This window comes from Ranitomeya imitator, chromosome 5 (genome assembly GCF_032444005.1).
Source record: "Ranitomeya imitator isolate aRanImi1 chromosome 5, aRanImi1.pri, whole genome shotgun sequence".
Taxonomy (NCBI): Eukaryota; Metazoa; Chordata; class Amphibia; order Anura; family Dendrobatidae; genus Ranitomeya; species Ranitomeya imitator.
Genome location: NC_091286.1, coordinates 382,791,730 through 382,807,989, shown reverse-complemented (window position 1 = coordinate 382,807,989; position 16,260 = coordinate 382,791,730). Strand labels below are relative to the sequence as shown.

General features: G+C 44.1%; 1 protein-coding gene across 1 annotated transcript in view; it reads right to left on the bottom strand.

The window, feature by feature from the left end:
- HMGCLL1 (3-hydroxy-3-methylglutaryl-CoA lyase like 1) overlaps positions 1-2,032 on the bottom strand; it is a 203,940-nt gene extending 201,908 nt beyond the window's left edge. The window contains exon 1 of the mRNA XM_069768019.1: positions 1,944-2,032. The gene's annotated coding sequence lies outside the window, so the exon portion shown is untranslated. The remainder of the gene's footprint in view (positions 1-1,943) is intronic.
- Between the last annotated feature and the right edge of the window lie 14,228 nt (positions 2,033-16,260).

The window sequence follows — 16,260 nt, the reverse complement described above, 5'->3', positions numbered from 1 at the left end:
GATATCGTTAATGAAATCGTTATGTGTGATAGCGACCAACGATCAGGCCCCTGCTGGGAGATCGTTGGTCGCTGAATAAAGTCCAGAACTTTATTTCGTCGCTGGACTCCCTGGAGACATCGCTGGATCGGCGTGTGTGACACCGATCCAGCGATGTCTTCACTGGTAACCAGGGTAAACATCGGGTAACTAAGCGCAGGGCCGCGCTTAGTAACCCGATGTTTACCCTGGTTACCATGCTAAAAGTAAAAAAAAACAAACAGTACATACTTACCTACAGCTGTCTGTCCTCCAGCGCTGCACTCCTCCTGTACTGGCTGTGAGCCGGAAAGCAGAGCGGTGACGTCACCGCTCTGCTTTCCGGCTCCCAGACAGTACAGGAGGAGAGCAGAGAAGCAGAGCGCAGCGCTGGAGGACAGACGGCTGTAGGTAAGTATGTACTGTTTGTTTTTTTTTACTTTTACCATGGTAACCAGGGTAAACATCGGGTTACTAAGCGCGGCCCTGCGCTTAGTTACCCGATGTTTACCCTGGTTACCGGCATCGTTGGTCGCTGGAGAGCGGTCTGTGTGACAGCTCTCCAGCGACCAAACAGCGACGCTGCAGCGATTCGGATCGTTGTCGGTATCGCTGCAGCGTCGCTAAATGTGAAGGGGCCTTTAGTGCAGTCCAATGTTAAGGTACCTTCACACATAACGATATTGTTAACGATATCGTTGCTATTTGTGACGTAGCAACGATATCGTTAATGAAATCGTTCTGTGTGACAGCGACCAACGATCAGGCCCCTGCTGGGAGATCGCTGGTCGCTGAATAAAGTCCAGAACTTTATTTCGTCGCTGGACTCCCTGGAGACATCGCTGGATCGGCGTGTGTGACACCGATCCAGCGATGTCTTCACTGGTAACCAGGGTAAACATCGGGTAACTAAGCGCAGGGCCGCACTTAGTAACCTGATGTTTACCCTGGTTACCATGCTAAAAGTAAAAAAGAACAAACACTAGATACTTACCTAACGCTGTCTGTCCTCCAGCGCTACGCTCTGCACTCCTCCTGTACTGGCTGTGAGCCGGAAAGCAGAGCGGTGACGTCACCGCTCTGCTTTCCGGCTCACAGACAGTACAGGAGGAGAGCAGAGAAGCAGAGCGCAGCGCTGGAGGACAGACAGCGGTAGGTAAGTATCTAGTGTTTGTTTTTTTTAACTTTTAGCATGGTATCCAGGGTAAACATCGGGTTACTAAGCGCGGCCCTGCGCTTAGTTACCCGATGTTTACCCTGGTTACCGGCATCGTTGGTCGCTGGAGAGCGGTCTGTGTGACAGCTCTCCAGCGACCAAACAGCGACGCTGCAGCGATCCGGATCGTTGTCGGTATCGCTGCAGCGTCGCTTAATGTGAAGGGGCCTTTAAACATGTATCCACAGACTTAAATGGGTGAGTGAGATCTGATTATCGGATGTGTCACAGCATGCTGCGATTGTTTGCTCATGCTGAATTGGCAAATCGCATATCTGAGTTGCCCCATAGAATAACATTGGGCCGACTGCGATCTGATAAAACAATGGATAGCAGTCAAGTACAATGTATGAAATTAAAGAAATAAGAGTTTCTTTAACAGTAATATTAATAAGCCAACACCTGCTGAAGAATACGTGCCAGTAAAATATTGCTCTGTAATGCCGCACACTAATTAACACCCATCATATGTTCTGCATTACTATCCAGCTCAGACCTGCACAAGCTGCATCCTAAACATTCAATACATATATCCTATTTCTGTCAGGATAAACAAATGTGCCAATAATAATAATAATGAGCATTTCCTGCCTTTTCGTTCTCAGCACTCTACCGGCATTTATAGCACATTACAGTAAATTGCATGCCTTTCACATTTCTGATCATTGATTGCAGAGGTCACCTCCGCAATATTTGCCTTTATGCTTACCCATAATATACAGATCTGTAATCTGCTCGGTATATTTTACTCTATCAGGTTGCTGGTATACATTTTCTGTCTGTCTGTATCCCAGTTCTGCACTAGGCATGCTCAGCTAAAGCTGCCATCGCATCTCTGTTAAAGGGGCCTAGATGCACAGCTGCTTAAAAGGGCAATACCACACTATGCTCAGATCTCTATACAAATGAAGACAAGTGTCCTTCTTTCATAAAGGTAAAGATACATTCAGAAGGAGACAAGCTATTGACCAGATATTGATGGGAGTCTGACTATATTGGAGGATTATTTCAAAATGTGAAAAAAAAGAAATGTCAGAGGAGGTGGCTATTTCCATGTTTTCACTGTTTCTTTATTTCTTTGGGGTTTTTTTTCGTATAGGCTATTGCAGGACGCAATTGATTACTTTCCAAATCCTCAAAACGTGCACATGTATAAGAGTCAATTTACACTGTGCGATTCATAACCTAAACAACCGCCAAAAAGCTACTTGTTTGCTTATCAGAAATCCTACACGAACTCACGCAGTCATAAAAAAGAATTAACACATTTTATTAAAGAACAAATTACAAAACATAGCACATATAATAATGAACAGCTAAAAGGACACAGGCACATAGAAGGCTCATGTGTGAAGGACAGCAAATGTTGGTTATATCACAGGGAGGGTGCAATAGAGAAGGCTGAGCAAACTACACCTCAAAAAAGAGGTCAGAGTAGAAGTGTAACGAGGGCGACTGGGGGGGAAGAGTTATGGCCGTCAGAGTAGAAGTGTAACAAGGGCGACTGGGGGGGAAGAGTTACGGCCAAGTTACTTAAAGACACAGTTCACTGAGCATATGGTCAGCGAACACCCCATGGTCCCTTGTACATAAATAGATGGGACTGACACAGCTTTTCCCATGAGTTAAATTTCTCTTCCTCTGGTCAATTTAGTCCCGGCAAGGAGAGTTCAAGACTGCAGCTGCTTTCCAATAGGGAAATAACTTTTAATGAACGAGACTGAAAGGTAGACAAAAAGACAGTTTCAACACTGGCTTGCTGCTCTTTCCCTGACACTTGCTACGGCCGTACCCATGATGGCTGCAGCAGCCGAAGTTTGCAGAAGTCCACTCACTGGGATCTGGGCGCTTAAATCCCCTTCAGCGGGGGCCTTTCCAGAGTCCTGGGACCCATGTTGTGGTCCTTCAGTCCTGTTAAGTCCTTGAGTCCTTCTTTAGTTCCTGGAGTCTTTTTGAGCCTAGGGCAGCAGGTCTCTCCCATCGAAAAGTCTGGCAATGCCCCATCTGTATTACCAGAGGTGTCAAACTGCATTCCTCGAGGGCTGCAAACAGGTCATGTTTTCAAGATTTCCTTAGCATTGCACAAGGTGCTGGAATCATTCTGTGCCGGTGATTAAATTATCACCTGTGCAACACAAGGAAATCCTGAAAACATGACCTGTTTGCAGCCCTCGAGGAATGCAGTTTGACACCTCTGGTATTACACATCTGACCTGGGCCAACATGCCTTTTGCTGCTACTGGCCCAGCCCACATCCTTAACTCCTTTGTTTCCCTAACTCAATACAATGACACAGCACAATATACAGGGCAAGCACAGTACAGCAATAAAGACATAGAACATAGAGGATTTAAAGGGGAACTCCCCTCAACGAAAAGATATAGACACATTTACATACGATCGCGCATGGCAAAAACATCAGAATCAGATCAATATGAGGCAGTTCAATAGAATTATAAGGCATTTACAGTAAGAACAACGTCAACACAATATATTAACAACATGTTTATATTAAGTGCTCGGCACCACAAAGGAAGGAGAGAGGGAGCACTGAGGTCCTCAGCCACCTCCTTACATAAACATACTCAAAAGTGCATAGTGGATCTAAGGTGCAGTATATATAGAAGAACCCCAGGTCAAAAAGGATATACAGCAAGAATAAAGATACAAAAGTGAATGCTAGTTTTCACATGTCTCAGAACCAAGATGCTCAGCTTACCCATAATACTGCCTGCCAACGTGTGTCCAGTGCAGCCCCGACGAGCGTTTTGCGTGCGCTTCCTCACGGGCTGCACTGGACACACATTGTGAAACATGTGCTTCATTTTGGGAAGTGATACATTTTATAAGTACATTCCATTTTTTTCCTCTCCTTTATTATAAAAGGTAATTTTTTATGTTTAGAATATAATAGTGATTGGTGCCAATAAAACTCGTGCCTGTCCAGGTGATGTGCCATAATGGACAAAATCTTTTAGCACCTCTGGACCTAGCCAGTTTGACACAACACTTGCCTGGTGCATGTGCTGAATTTGATGGTGCAGAAATTCCTTAAAAATCACCCATATACGTATGATATAGCTTTTTTTGAAAGTGTAGGCCATCTGAGAACGCTTTTGGCATTTTTACCCTGCTGCTCATCTGTCTGCTCTGCAGCATCACTTCTGCCTTCCCGCATTAACTCATATTCAAGGTACCCACAAGGAGGAAATCATAGTAACATAGTAACATAGTAACATAGTTAGTAAGGCCGAAAAAAGACATTTGTCCATCCAGTTCAGCCTATATTCCATCATAATAAATCCCCAGATCTACGTCCTTCTACAGAACCTAATTGTATGATACAATATTGTTCTGCTCCAGGAAGACATCCAGGCCTTTCTTGAACCCCTCGACTGAGTTCGCCATCACCACCTCTTCAGGCAAGCAATTCCAGATTCTCACTGCCCTAACAGTAAAGAATCCTCTTCTATGTTGGTGGAAAAACCTTCTCTCCTCCAGACGCAAAGAATGCCCCCTTGTGCCCGTCACCTTCCTTGGTATAAACAGATCCTCAGCGAGATATTTGTATTGTCCCCTTATATACTTATACATGGTTATTAGATCGCCCCTCAGTCGTCTTTTTTCTAGACTAAATAATCCTAATTTCGCTAATCTATCTGGGTATTGTAGTTTTCCCATCCCCTTTATTAATTTTGTTGCCCTCCTTTGTACTCTCTCTAGTTCCATTATATCCTTCCTGAGCGCCGGTGCCCAAAACTGGACACAGTACTCCATGTGCGGTCTAACTAGGGATTTGTACAGAGGCAGTATAATGCTCTCATCATGTGTATCCAGACCTCTTTTAATGCACCCCATGATCCTGTTTGCCTTGGCAGCTGCTGCCTGGCACTGGCTGCTCCAGGTAAGTTTATCATTAACTAGGATCCCCAAGTCCTTCTCCCTGTCAGATTTACCCAGTGGTTTCCCGTTCAGTGTGTAATGGTGATATTGATTCCCTCTTCCCATGTGTATAACCTTACATTTATCATTGTTAAACCTCATCTGCCACCTTTCAGCCCAAGTTTCCAACTTATCCAGATCCATCTGTAGCAGAATACTATCTTCTCTTGTATTAACTGCTTTACATAGTTTTGTATCATCTGCAAATATCGATATTTTACTGTGTAAACCTTCTACCAGATCATTAATGAATATGTTGAAGAGAACAGGTCCCAATACTGACCCCTGCGGTACCCCACTGGTCACAGCGACCCAGTTAGAGACTATACCATTTATAACCACCCTCTGCTTTCTATCACTAAGCCAGTTACTAACCCATTTACACACAATTTCCCCCAGACCAAGCATTCTCATTTTGTGTACCAACCTCTTGTGCGGCACGGTATCAAACGCTTTGGAAAAATCGAGATATACCACGTCCAATGACTCACCGTGGTCCAGCCTATAGCTTACCTCTTCATAAAAACTGATTAGATTGGTTTGACAGGAGCGATTTCTCATAAACCCATGCTGATATGGAGTTAAACAGTTATTCTCATTGAGATAATCCAGAATAACATCCCTCAGAAACCCTTCAAATATTTTACCAACAATAGAGGTTAGACTTACTGGCCTATAATTTCCAGGTTCACTTTTAGAGCCCTTTTTGAATATTGGCACCACATTTGCTATGCGCCAATCCTGCGGAACAGACCCTGTCTCTATAGAGTCCCTAAAAATAAGAAATAATGGTTTATCTATTACATTACTTAGTTCTCTTAGTACTCGTGGGTGTATGCCATCCGGACCCGGAGATTTATCTATTTTAATCTTATTTAGCCGGTTTCGCACCTCTTCTTGGGTTAGATTGGTGACCCTTAATATAGGGTTTTCATTGTTTCTTGGGATTTCACCTAGCATTTCATTTTCCACCGTGAATACCGTGGAGAAGAAGGTGTTTAATATGTTAGCTTTTTCCTCGTCATCTACAACCATTCTTTCCTCACTATTTTTTAAGGGGCCTACATTTTCTGTTTTTATTCTTTTACTATTGATATAGTTGAAGAACAGTTTTGGATTAGTTTTACTCTCCTTAGCAATGTGCTTCTCTGTTTCCTTTTTGGCAGCTTTAATTAGTTTTTTAGATAAAGTATTTTTCTCCCTATAGTTTTTTAGAGCTTCAATGGTGCCATCCTGCTTTAGTAGTGCAAATGCTTTCTTTTTACTGTTAATTGCCTGTCTTACTTCTTTGTTTAGCCACATTGGGTTTTTCCTATTTCTAGTCCTTTTATTCCCACAAGGTATAAACCGCTTACACTGCCTATTTAGGATGTTCTTAAACATTTCCCATTTATTATCTGTATTATTAGTTCTGAGGATATTGTCCCAGTCTACCAGATTAAGGGCATCTCTAAGCTGGTCAAACTTTGCCTTCCTAAAGTTCAGTGTTTTTGTGACTCCCTGAAAAGTCCCCCTAGTGAAAGACAGGTGAAACTGTACAATATTGTGGTCGCTATTTCCTAGATGCCCGACCACCTGCAGATTTGTTATTCTGTCAGGTCTATTAGATAGTATTAGGTCTAAAAGCGCTGCTCCTCTGGTTGGATTCTGCACCAATTGTGAAAGATAATTTTTCTTGGTTATTAGCAGAAACCTGTTGCCTTTATGGGTTTCACATGTTTCTGTTTCCCAGTTAATATCCGGGTAGTTAAAGTCCCCAATAACCAGGACCTCATTATGGGTTGCAGCTTCATCTATCTGCTTTAGAAGTAGACTTTCCATGGTTTCTGTTATATTTGGGGGTTTGTAACAGACCCCAATGAGAATTTTGTTACCATTTTTCCCTCCATGAATTTCGACCCATATGGACTCGACATCCTCATTTCCTTCGCTAATATCCTCCCTTAAAGTGGACTTTAGACAAGACTTTACATAGAGACAAACCCCTCCTCCTCTCCGATTTTTACGATCCTTTCTAAACAGACTGTAACCCTGTAAGTTAACTGCCCAGTCATAGCTTTCATCTAACCATGTCTCGGTTATTCCCACTATGTCAAAGTTACCTGTAGATATTTCTGCTTCTAGTTCTTCCATCTTGTTTGTCAGGCTTCTGGAGTTTGCAAGCATGCAGTTTAGAGGATTTTGTTTTGTTCCAATCTCCTCGCTGTGGATTGTTTTAGAAATGTTCTTACCTCCCTTCTGAGTATGTTTTCCTGGATCTTCTTTTTTCAAGTCTAATGTTTTTCTTCCCGTCCCCTCTTCTTCTAGTTTAACGCCCTCCTGATGAGTGTAGCGAGTCTTCTGGCGAATGTGTGTTTCCCAGGTTTGTTGAGGTGTAGTCCGTCTCTGACGAGGAGTCCATCGTACAAGTAATTCACACCGTGGTCCAGGAATCCGAATCCTTGTTGTCTGCACCATCGTCTTAGCCAGTTGTTTGCATCAAGGATCCTGTTCCATCTCCTGGTGCCATGCCCGTCTACTGGAAGGATAGAAGAAAAAACTACCTGTGCATCCAGTTCCTTTACTTTCTTCCCCAACTCTTCAAAGTCTTTGCAGATTGTCGGTAGGTCCTTCCTTGCCGTGTCATTGGTGCCAACATGTATCAGAAGAAATGGGTGGACGTCCTTGGAGTTGAAGAGCTTTGGTATCCTATCGGTCACATCCTTGATCATCGCACCTGGAAGGCAGCATACTTCTCTTGCAGTTATGTCCGGTCTGCAGATGGCTGCTTCTGTGCCTCTCAGTAGTGAGTCTCCCACCACCACCACTCTTCGTTGCTTCTTGGCTGTACTTTTTGCTGTCACTTGTTGCTGTGTGCCCTTTTCTTTTTTGCTTGCTGGTATTGCTTCATCCTTAGGTGTGCCATCTTCATCCTCTACAAAGATTTGATATCGGTTCTTCAGTTGTGTGGTTGGTGATTTCTCCATGGTCTTCTTGCTTCTTTTGGTCACATGCTTCCACTCATCTGCTTTTGGAGGTTCTCTGACACTTTTTTCACCTTCTGTGACCAGTAGAGATGCTTCTGTTCTGTCTAGAAAGTCTTCATTCTCTTTGATGAGTTTCAAAGTTGCTATTCTTTCTTCCAGACCCCGCACCTTTTCTTCTAAAAGGGCCACTAGTCTACACTTCTGACAGGTGAAATTTAATTCTTTTTCTGGTCGATCTGTGAACATGTAGCACATGCTGCAGCTCACCATGTAGGTTGTCACATCTGCCATGTTGCTCCTAGATCCTGCTGACTTGCTGTGTGTTTTCCTTCTTGTGTAATCTACTCAGCCAAGCTCTCTTGCAATAATGTCCTACAGGCAAAAATTCGCGCGCCGTAAAGCGCGCGGTTTGGTGATTCTTTCCAAGCAGCTGGTCCCGGCTGTACCCAACGATCTTCTAGCTTAGGGAGACTCTTCGCTTTCCCAGAAGGCACCTGGAATATGCAAATTAGCCTCCTCAAGCTTGAATCCCTGGTTTGGTGATTCTTTCCAAGCAGCTGGTCCCGCCTGTACCCAACGATCTTCTAGCTTAGGGAGACTCTTCGCTTTCCCAGAAGGCACCTGGAATATGCAAATTAGCCTCCTCAAGCTTGAATCCCTGGTTTGGTGATTCTTTCCAAGCAGCTGGTCCCGGCTGTACCCAACGATCTTCTAGCTTAGGGAGACTCTTCGCTTTCCCAGAAGGCACCTGGAATATGCAAATTAGCCTCCTCAAGCTTGAATCCCTGGTTTGGGATCCACCTTGCATATCTTGTAGAGACTGTGCAAACAGCAGCAAGCAATAGCGGAGTTTCAGCTGCAGGGCACACTGGTGTGTTGCTCTGTGAAACAACACCACTTCACCACAAATGAGTGGGCCTTCATGCAGGATGAGTGTGCCAAGTTACACTGCTTCGAGTGCCCACCAACATGGCTAGCGCTGATGATGCCATCATCATCCTTACTATCCCACTTCTGTGCCTCCTTGAAAAAGGTGGTGGCACAGGAGGAAAAGTAGGAGGAGCAGGGACAATTCACATTATTATAAGGAAAGTCATCCACACATGGCTCGGAGGGTGTGTTCCTGTACCAATAGCGGCCAAGTACACAACCGACACAACCGCCAGTTAGACAGTTTTGGAGGATGAGAATGAGCAGGAGGAGGAACTGTGTACACATTAGAGTAGCACTCAAAGCAGCTTACAGGCATCACTGGAGCATGGCTAAGGGGATACAGAGGACCCAGATGATACACCCCCCACCAAGAATAGCTTGTCGTTATCTCTGCATGGCATATATTATTATTATTATTATACATTTTTATAGCGCCATTTATTCCATGGCGCTTTACATGTGAATACGGGGCAAATATAGACAAATACATTAAACATGAGCAGATAACAAGGCACACGAGTACATAAGGAGGGAGGACCCTGCCCGCGAGGGCTCACAGTCTGCAGGGGGCAGGATACACTAGGAGAGGGAAGAGCTGGCTGTGCGGCTGTTCAGTAGGTTGAGGATCACTGCAGGCTGTAGGCTTGTCGGAAGAGATGAGTCTTCAGGTTCTTTTTGAAGGTTTCTATGGTAGGCGCAAGTCTGATGTGTTGGGGTAGAGAGTTCCAGAGTATGGGGGAAGCACAGGAGAAGTCTTGGATGCGGTTATGGGAAGAAGAGATGAGAGGGGAGTAGAGAAGGAGGTCTTGGGAGGATCGGAGGTCGCGTGTAGGTAGGTACCGGGAGACCATGTCACAGATGTATGGAGGAGACAGGTTGTGGATGGCTTTGTATGTCAGTGTGAGGGTTTTGAACTGGAGTCTCTGGGCGATAGGAAGCCAGTGAAGGGCTTGACACAGGGGAGAGGCTGGGGAATAGCGGGGGGACAGGTGGATTAGTCGGGCAGCAGAGTGTAGGATGGATTGGAGTGGTGCCAGAGTGCTAGAGGGGAGTCCAGAGAGTAGGAGGTTGCAGTAGTCGAGGCGGGAGATGATAAGGGCATGCACTAGCGTTTTTGCAGTGTTGCGGTCAAGGAAAGCACGGATCCGGGAAATATTTTTGAGTTTGAGACGACAGGAGGAGGCAAGGGCTTGGATATGTGGCTTGAAAGAGAGGGCAGAGTCGAGGATCACCCCGAGGCACCGGGCATGTGGGACTGGGGATAGTGAGCAGCCATTGACATTGATGGATAGGTCTGGTGGAGGGGTAGAGTGAGATGGGGGAAAGATGATGAATTCTGTTTTGTCCATGTTCAGTTGTAGAAAGCGAGCAGAAAAGAAGGCTGAAATGGCAGACAGACAGTGCGGGATTTTGGTAAGCAAGGAGGAGAGGTCAGGTCCGGAGAGGTAGATCTGCGTGTCGTCAGCGTAGAGATGGTACTGCATACCGTGGGATTCTATGAGCTGTCCCAGGCCGAAAGTGTAGATGGAGAAGAGTAGGGGTCCTAGAACAGAGCCTTGAGGAACACCGACTGACAAGGGGCGAAGTGAGGAGGTGGTGTGGGGGAGGGAGACACTGAATGTTCGGTCTGTCAGATATGACGAGATCCAGGAAAGGGCCAAGTCTGTGATGCCAAGGGATGAGAGGATTTGTAGCAAAAGGGAGTGGTCTACAGTGTCAAAGGCAGAAGACAAGTCCAGGAGAAGGAGGACAGAGTAGTGTCGCTTGCTCCTGGCAGTTAGTAGGTCATTGGTGACTTTAGTTAGGGCAGTTTCAGTTGAGTGATGGGAACGGAAGCCTGATTGTAACCGATCAAAGAGGGAGCAGGAGGAGAAGTGGGAGGACAGTTCAAGATGGACGTGTTGCTCCAGCAATTTGGAGGCATAAGGGAGAAGAGATATTGGGCGATAGCTAGACACAGAGGATGGGTCGAGGGAGGGCTTTTTGAGGATGGGTGTGATCTTGGCATGCTTGAAGGATGAGGGAAAGACACCTGTTGTGAGTGAGAGGTTGAAGAGGTGTGTTAGGGTTGGGATGAAGACCGTGGAAAGGTTAGGGATGAGGTGGGATGGGAGCGGGTCAAGCGTGCAGGTGGTGAGGTGTGATCTTGACAGGAGGGTGGAGAGCTGATCTTCTGTCATGGTGGAGAAGCTGGTTTTGGAGGAGCAGGGTTGAGCAGCTAAGAGGGGCAGTGGGCGCTGTGGGCCAAAGCTTTCTCTGATCGTATCGATCTTCTGTTTAAAGAAAGAGGCAAAGTCATCAGCAGAAATGAGGGGGGAGGGAGGAGGTGCGGGGGGACGGAGTAGAGAATTGAAAGTGTTGAAAAGCTGTTTAGGGTTGTGGGACAGGGAGGATATGAGGGATGAGAAGTAAGTTTGTTTTGCGGCAGTGAGTGCAGACTTGAAGCTGGCGAGGGACTGCTTGTATGCAGTGAAGTGGTCGGCAGAGTGGGATCGCTTCCATCTCCGCTCAGCAATCCTGGAAGCCCGTCTCAATTCTTTGGTCAGGCTGGTCAGCCAGGGCTGCCTGTTAATTGTACGAGTTTTACTATGCATGAGTGGGGTGGCCGAATCGAGTGTTGTTGTTATTGTGGTGTTATAAAAAGTGGCAGCAGCATCTGTGTCATGAAGGGAGGCTATGTCTGTGAGAGGGAGAAGGGACTCAGAGAGTGATTGTAAGTTGAGATGTTTGAGATTTCTGCGAGGGTGAGTGAGTTTGTGGAGTGGGGGTTGCACACTAGGAGAGGAGAGGGACGAGAATGTCAGTAGGTTGTGGTCAGACAGGGGGAGGGGTGTGTTAGTGAGGTTAGTAAGGGAGCAGAGGCGGGTGAAGATGAGGTCCAGCGTATAAGCTAATACATGCTGCTGTGCCTGCTCAATGACAGACGAGTTGCCCAGATTGTTATCAGTGCTGATTACTTAGTGGCCACCCTGTTAGATCCCTGCTATATGGACATTGTACCATCCTTCTTTCACTTTAGTGGGATCGGAAAATGTGGAAATACAAGCACACGCTGTTGAATGCAATACTGATGGTATTCCCACCTAACGGCAGTGGCTCAGTCGAAGAACAAGGCAGAAGAGCAGGAAGTCGCCAATGCAGCTGGGGCACTGGCTCCACCTTGAAAGTGATAGTAAACCTGGACAAAATGTTGAAAACCTTTCTCAGAAGGAAGCCAAAACATTCGGCACCACCATCTGATACGGCCCGCATTAGCAGGAGGCAGTGTTTCAACAATATGGTGAAAGAGTACATATACTCACGTCTCCACGTACTGATCGATAAGTCTGCCTCATTTAACTACTGGGTCTCCAAATTGTACACATGACCAGAGCTTGTCTTTTTTGCCTTGGATTCACTGACCTGCCATGTGGCAAGTGTACTGTTGGAACGTGTGTTTATCACGGCAGGGAGTATGATCACAGACAGGTGCATACGCCTGTCCATAGCCAAAGTGAACAAGCTCACATTCATTAAAATGAACCAGGTGTGGATCTTACAGGAGCAATTTTCCTTAAAAAGAAAAGAAAAAAAAGAGAAACACACTATCAGTGCTGACGACCTCCTTCTCCGATTCCACCTACATTGCCAAATCCACATACATCTCTTCCTCCACTTGGACCTCCACCTCTTGGTTCAAGATAATTATTTTTTATTTTTTAATTCTGTTATTCGAAGTAATTTTTCCTATCTACATTTGTTTGCAGGGCAACCCCAATTTTGCTTCCTTTTTCAGTCACCTATTCTCTACTATGACCATTTTACAGCCATTTTGCAGCATAAGCGTTCGGGTCACCATTGGCTTCTCTGGGGTTCAAATTCAGGGTCAAGCTCGGGTCAAATGGACCACGGTTCAACCAAACTCAATGAACCCGAATATCCACTCATCCCTAGTCCAGGGTTCAAGTCCCACGAAAGACAACATCTGCATGGAGTTTTAACATTATCCCCATGTTTGCATGGGTTTTCTTCTTGGTAATCTGATTTCCTCCCAGACTACACAAACATAATGATAGGGAATTTAAATTGTGAGCCCCAATGGGAACAGCTATGATGATGTCTGTTAAGAGCTCTGGAAAATGATGGCGCTATGTAAGCAAACCATCGTACTGTATAATAAGTAAGCAAAATGGGCTAAAACAAGACAGATGGAGACAAAGAAAAAATCATGGCCAAGTGTGAAATATGAGGATAGATTACTTCAAGTCCATGTGGCAATGGCAAAGGCATACCATGCTTGGAAGATTTATATAAAGTGCTGTAAGCACAGATTGACAGAAATCCATTCTGCTAAGGGTCAGCTGGCCAGCTCCAGTAATATCACAGCACCACCATGACTGACAGTAACAATTTCATTAAGTATATTGCCAGGGCATTACACATTAATTATATTGCCAGGGCATTACACAATAACCCATCATATGAGTGGTCCAAAGTGTTTGCTCTGTAGCAATACTTAATGAGGAGGATTACTGTCCCCTCTGATTTAAGCAACATAGTATTATTGGCTGACAATAAGGAAGAGAGGTGAAGCTTGGACAGAAATGTTTGTTAAGACAGGAAAAAAACAAGGGTGTAAACGTTAAGTTTCTTTTTTTACAAGGTTAAAGGTTCTACATTTCCAAGTAGCAGAGACTTTCCATCATTCTTCTGATCAATTGGCCACAAGTGAATGTTTATATCATACCAGACAACCCATTTCAGTACTTTTTGTCTCCAACAGCATGGTTGATGAAGGAACATTTACTGCAGGTACTGAGAATAACGTTGGCTTACTGTCTGAGCTAACAATTCACAATAAAGGTCCTGCTTTAATAACAGGTTAGCATTCACAAAAAAAGAAATACAGCACAATTAAACTAGGAACCATCTGGAAAACTGTGGTCAGTTTTGAAGAATGAAAGATATTATTTGTTTAATGCTTTGTGAGTCTCTTTCCGTTAAGTAAATATATCTAACCGTAAAAACAAGTTATAAATACACAACTGTCACATGTTATTAAAATGTATCTGCAGATACCCAAAAGTGATGATAAAAAGAAAAGTAAGTGTACATAATATGTAATCACTTATACCCTTTCTAAAATAACTCGTTCTGTTTATCAACCTTGACATATGCCAAGCGTTTCAAATATAAGAAATTATAATATAATTATGAAAATTATTGTCATATGTTTTACATCAAGAGCGAGGGGTTCAAAATTACCACATTCCAAACAATAGATGGCTTTTCGCAGATTAAATTGATGACAGCTTTAACTGGATCAGAAGTATTGGAACTGTTTGTAATAATGAAAGGCATTGAACCAATGTGCCCATTTTTAAAGAGCCACATATGGGATATTTTGTCTAGCAAACGAGATCCAGGGGGTTGGCAGAAAAAGTTCCTCACTCATACTTGAGGGAGAATAAAGGAATGCCAGTGAAATCTCCTAGTATAAGTAATATGCAAAAAATGGTCATCAGTGTAGTCTGACTTTTAGATGAATCAGTATAAAGTGCAAATAAATAACTAAATATTTGCTGTAATAACAATGTTTGTGAAGAAAGTTATAATAAAAATGTTATGCATTCCTAGATTATTGTTTTAATCAGGTATTACATTAGTCTATGTCAAATGTTAACAATTATATTTCACATTATTATGCTAAAGAGTAACCATCGTTTTAATTTTTATTTCATAAATCTATAGTACATGTGTAAATAAGAAACGTTATACTTTACCAGAGAAATTTGCTCCATGAGGTTCAGTTTTTTGTTCCTCAACTGAACACAAATGATGTAAAAAATGTACTGGTTGTCATCCGTCCTTTTCAGCATTTTCTCCGATGAACACATCAGTTTGAATCAGCTGAAATGCATAAAACATTGTGGTTAAGACCGCAGAAAAAAGCCTGGAAGTGTCCAGCGCAATGATTAATGGGCTGAGTAGGTGGGAAAAATCCTTTAAGGTCTTTCTCACACGTCCCTGTCTCCATTTGGTGACAGCTTTCATTTGTACATGAAACACTGACACACGTTGTCTGTGCACATGTCCATGTGTTTCATTGGATCATGTGTCCGTGTGCCCCACTCACAGACATGTCCATTTTTTTCGGTTGGCATGGACGACAAAACGTCCCGCACATGGAGAACATACGTTGATGTCCTCCAGGTGACACGCATCGGCACCGGGGAAGAAGCGCTACAGTAATTGCTGTTCTCCGGCGGCAGGTGCAGAAGACGGCTATCATCATTCTCCCCTGCTCTGTTGACAATTGGCTCCCCTGCATACTCCCATCATCTGACACTGCTGCTGCTAATAACAGTGATAGCAGGAACAGATGATTAGGGTATTCCTCATCCGTCGCCTAAAATCTAACAAATATAATGAATGAAAAATCCGACGTGGGTTCCCTCCTATTTTCTTGAACTAACCAGTCAACCATCAGCTGTTAATTTCAGCAAGGGTGATTATCAAAAATATAGGGGTCCACACGCTTTTTTTTTAATTATCTATATAAATAATTTTAAAAAACGGCGTGGGGTCCCCCCATTTTTGACAACCAGCCTTGCTAAAGCTCACAGCTGGGGGCTGGTATTCTCAGGCTGGAAAGGGGCCATTGATATAACCCCCCAGCCTAAAAACAGCAGCCCTGGCATTTTCCCAAGGCCCTGAAGTCATCGCAGTTCAGACCGGCCTTGATGATGTCACTGCTGGTGAATGATACTGCGCTCTCAGCAGCTCATTCACCAGTAGTTTTCAGCCTGGACAGTCGCATCTTGGCACCGTCCAGGTTGAAAACTATTTATCCCCCAGACATGGATTACAGTGTGGGACAGAACGATGGACAGATATGGTATATTGTTGTTTTCTATCTTACTTTTATTACAGGAGATCGAGGACTTTGGTGGAATTAGGTGTTGCAGTAAGTATGGTTTAATTGAGAATAATAAAGGAGTCTGTGTAATTTTTTCAATTAAAGGATTTTATTCTGGCTTTGTCTTTATTTAACATATAACTATAGGATTAGTAAAGGAGAGGTGTCTTATAGACACCTCTCCATTACTAAGCCGTGGGCTTGATGACAATACAAAGGTGTGGACTTGATGATGTCACATGACAATACAAAGGTGACATCAAACCCACAAATATTAACTCCACTTG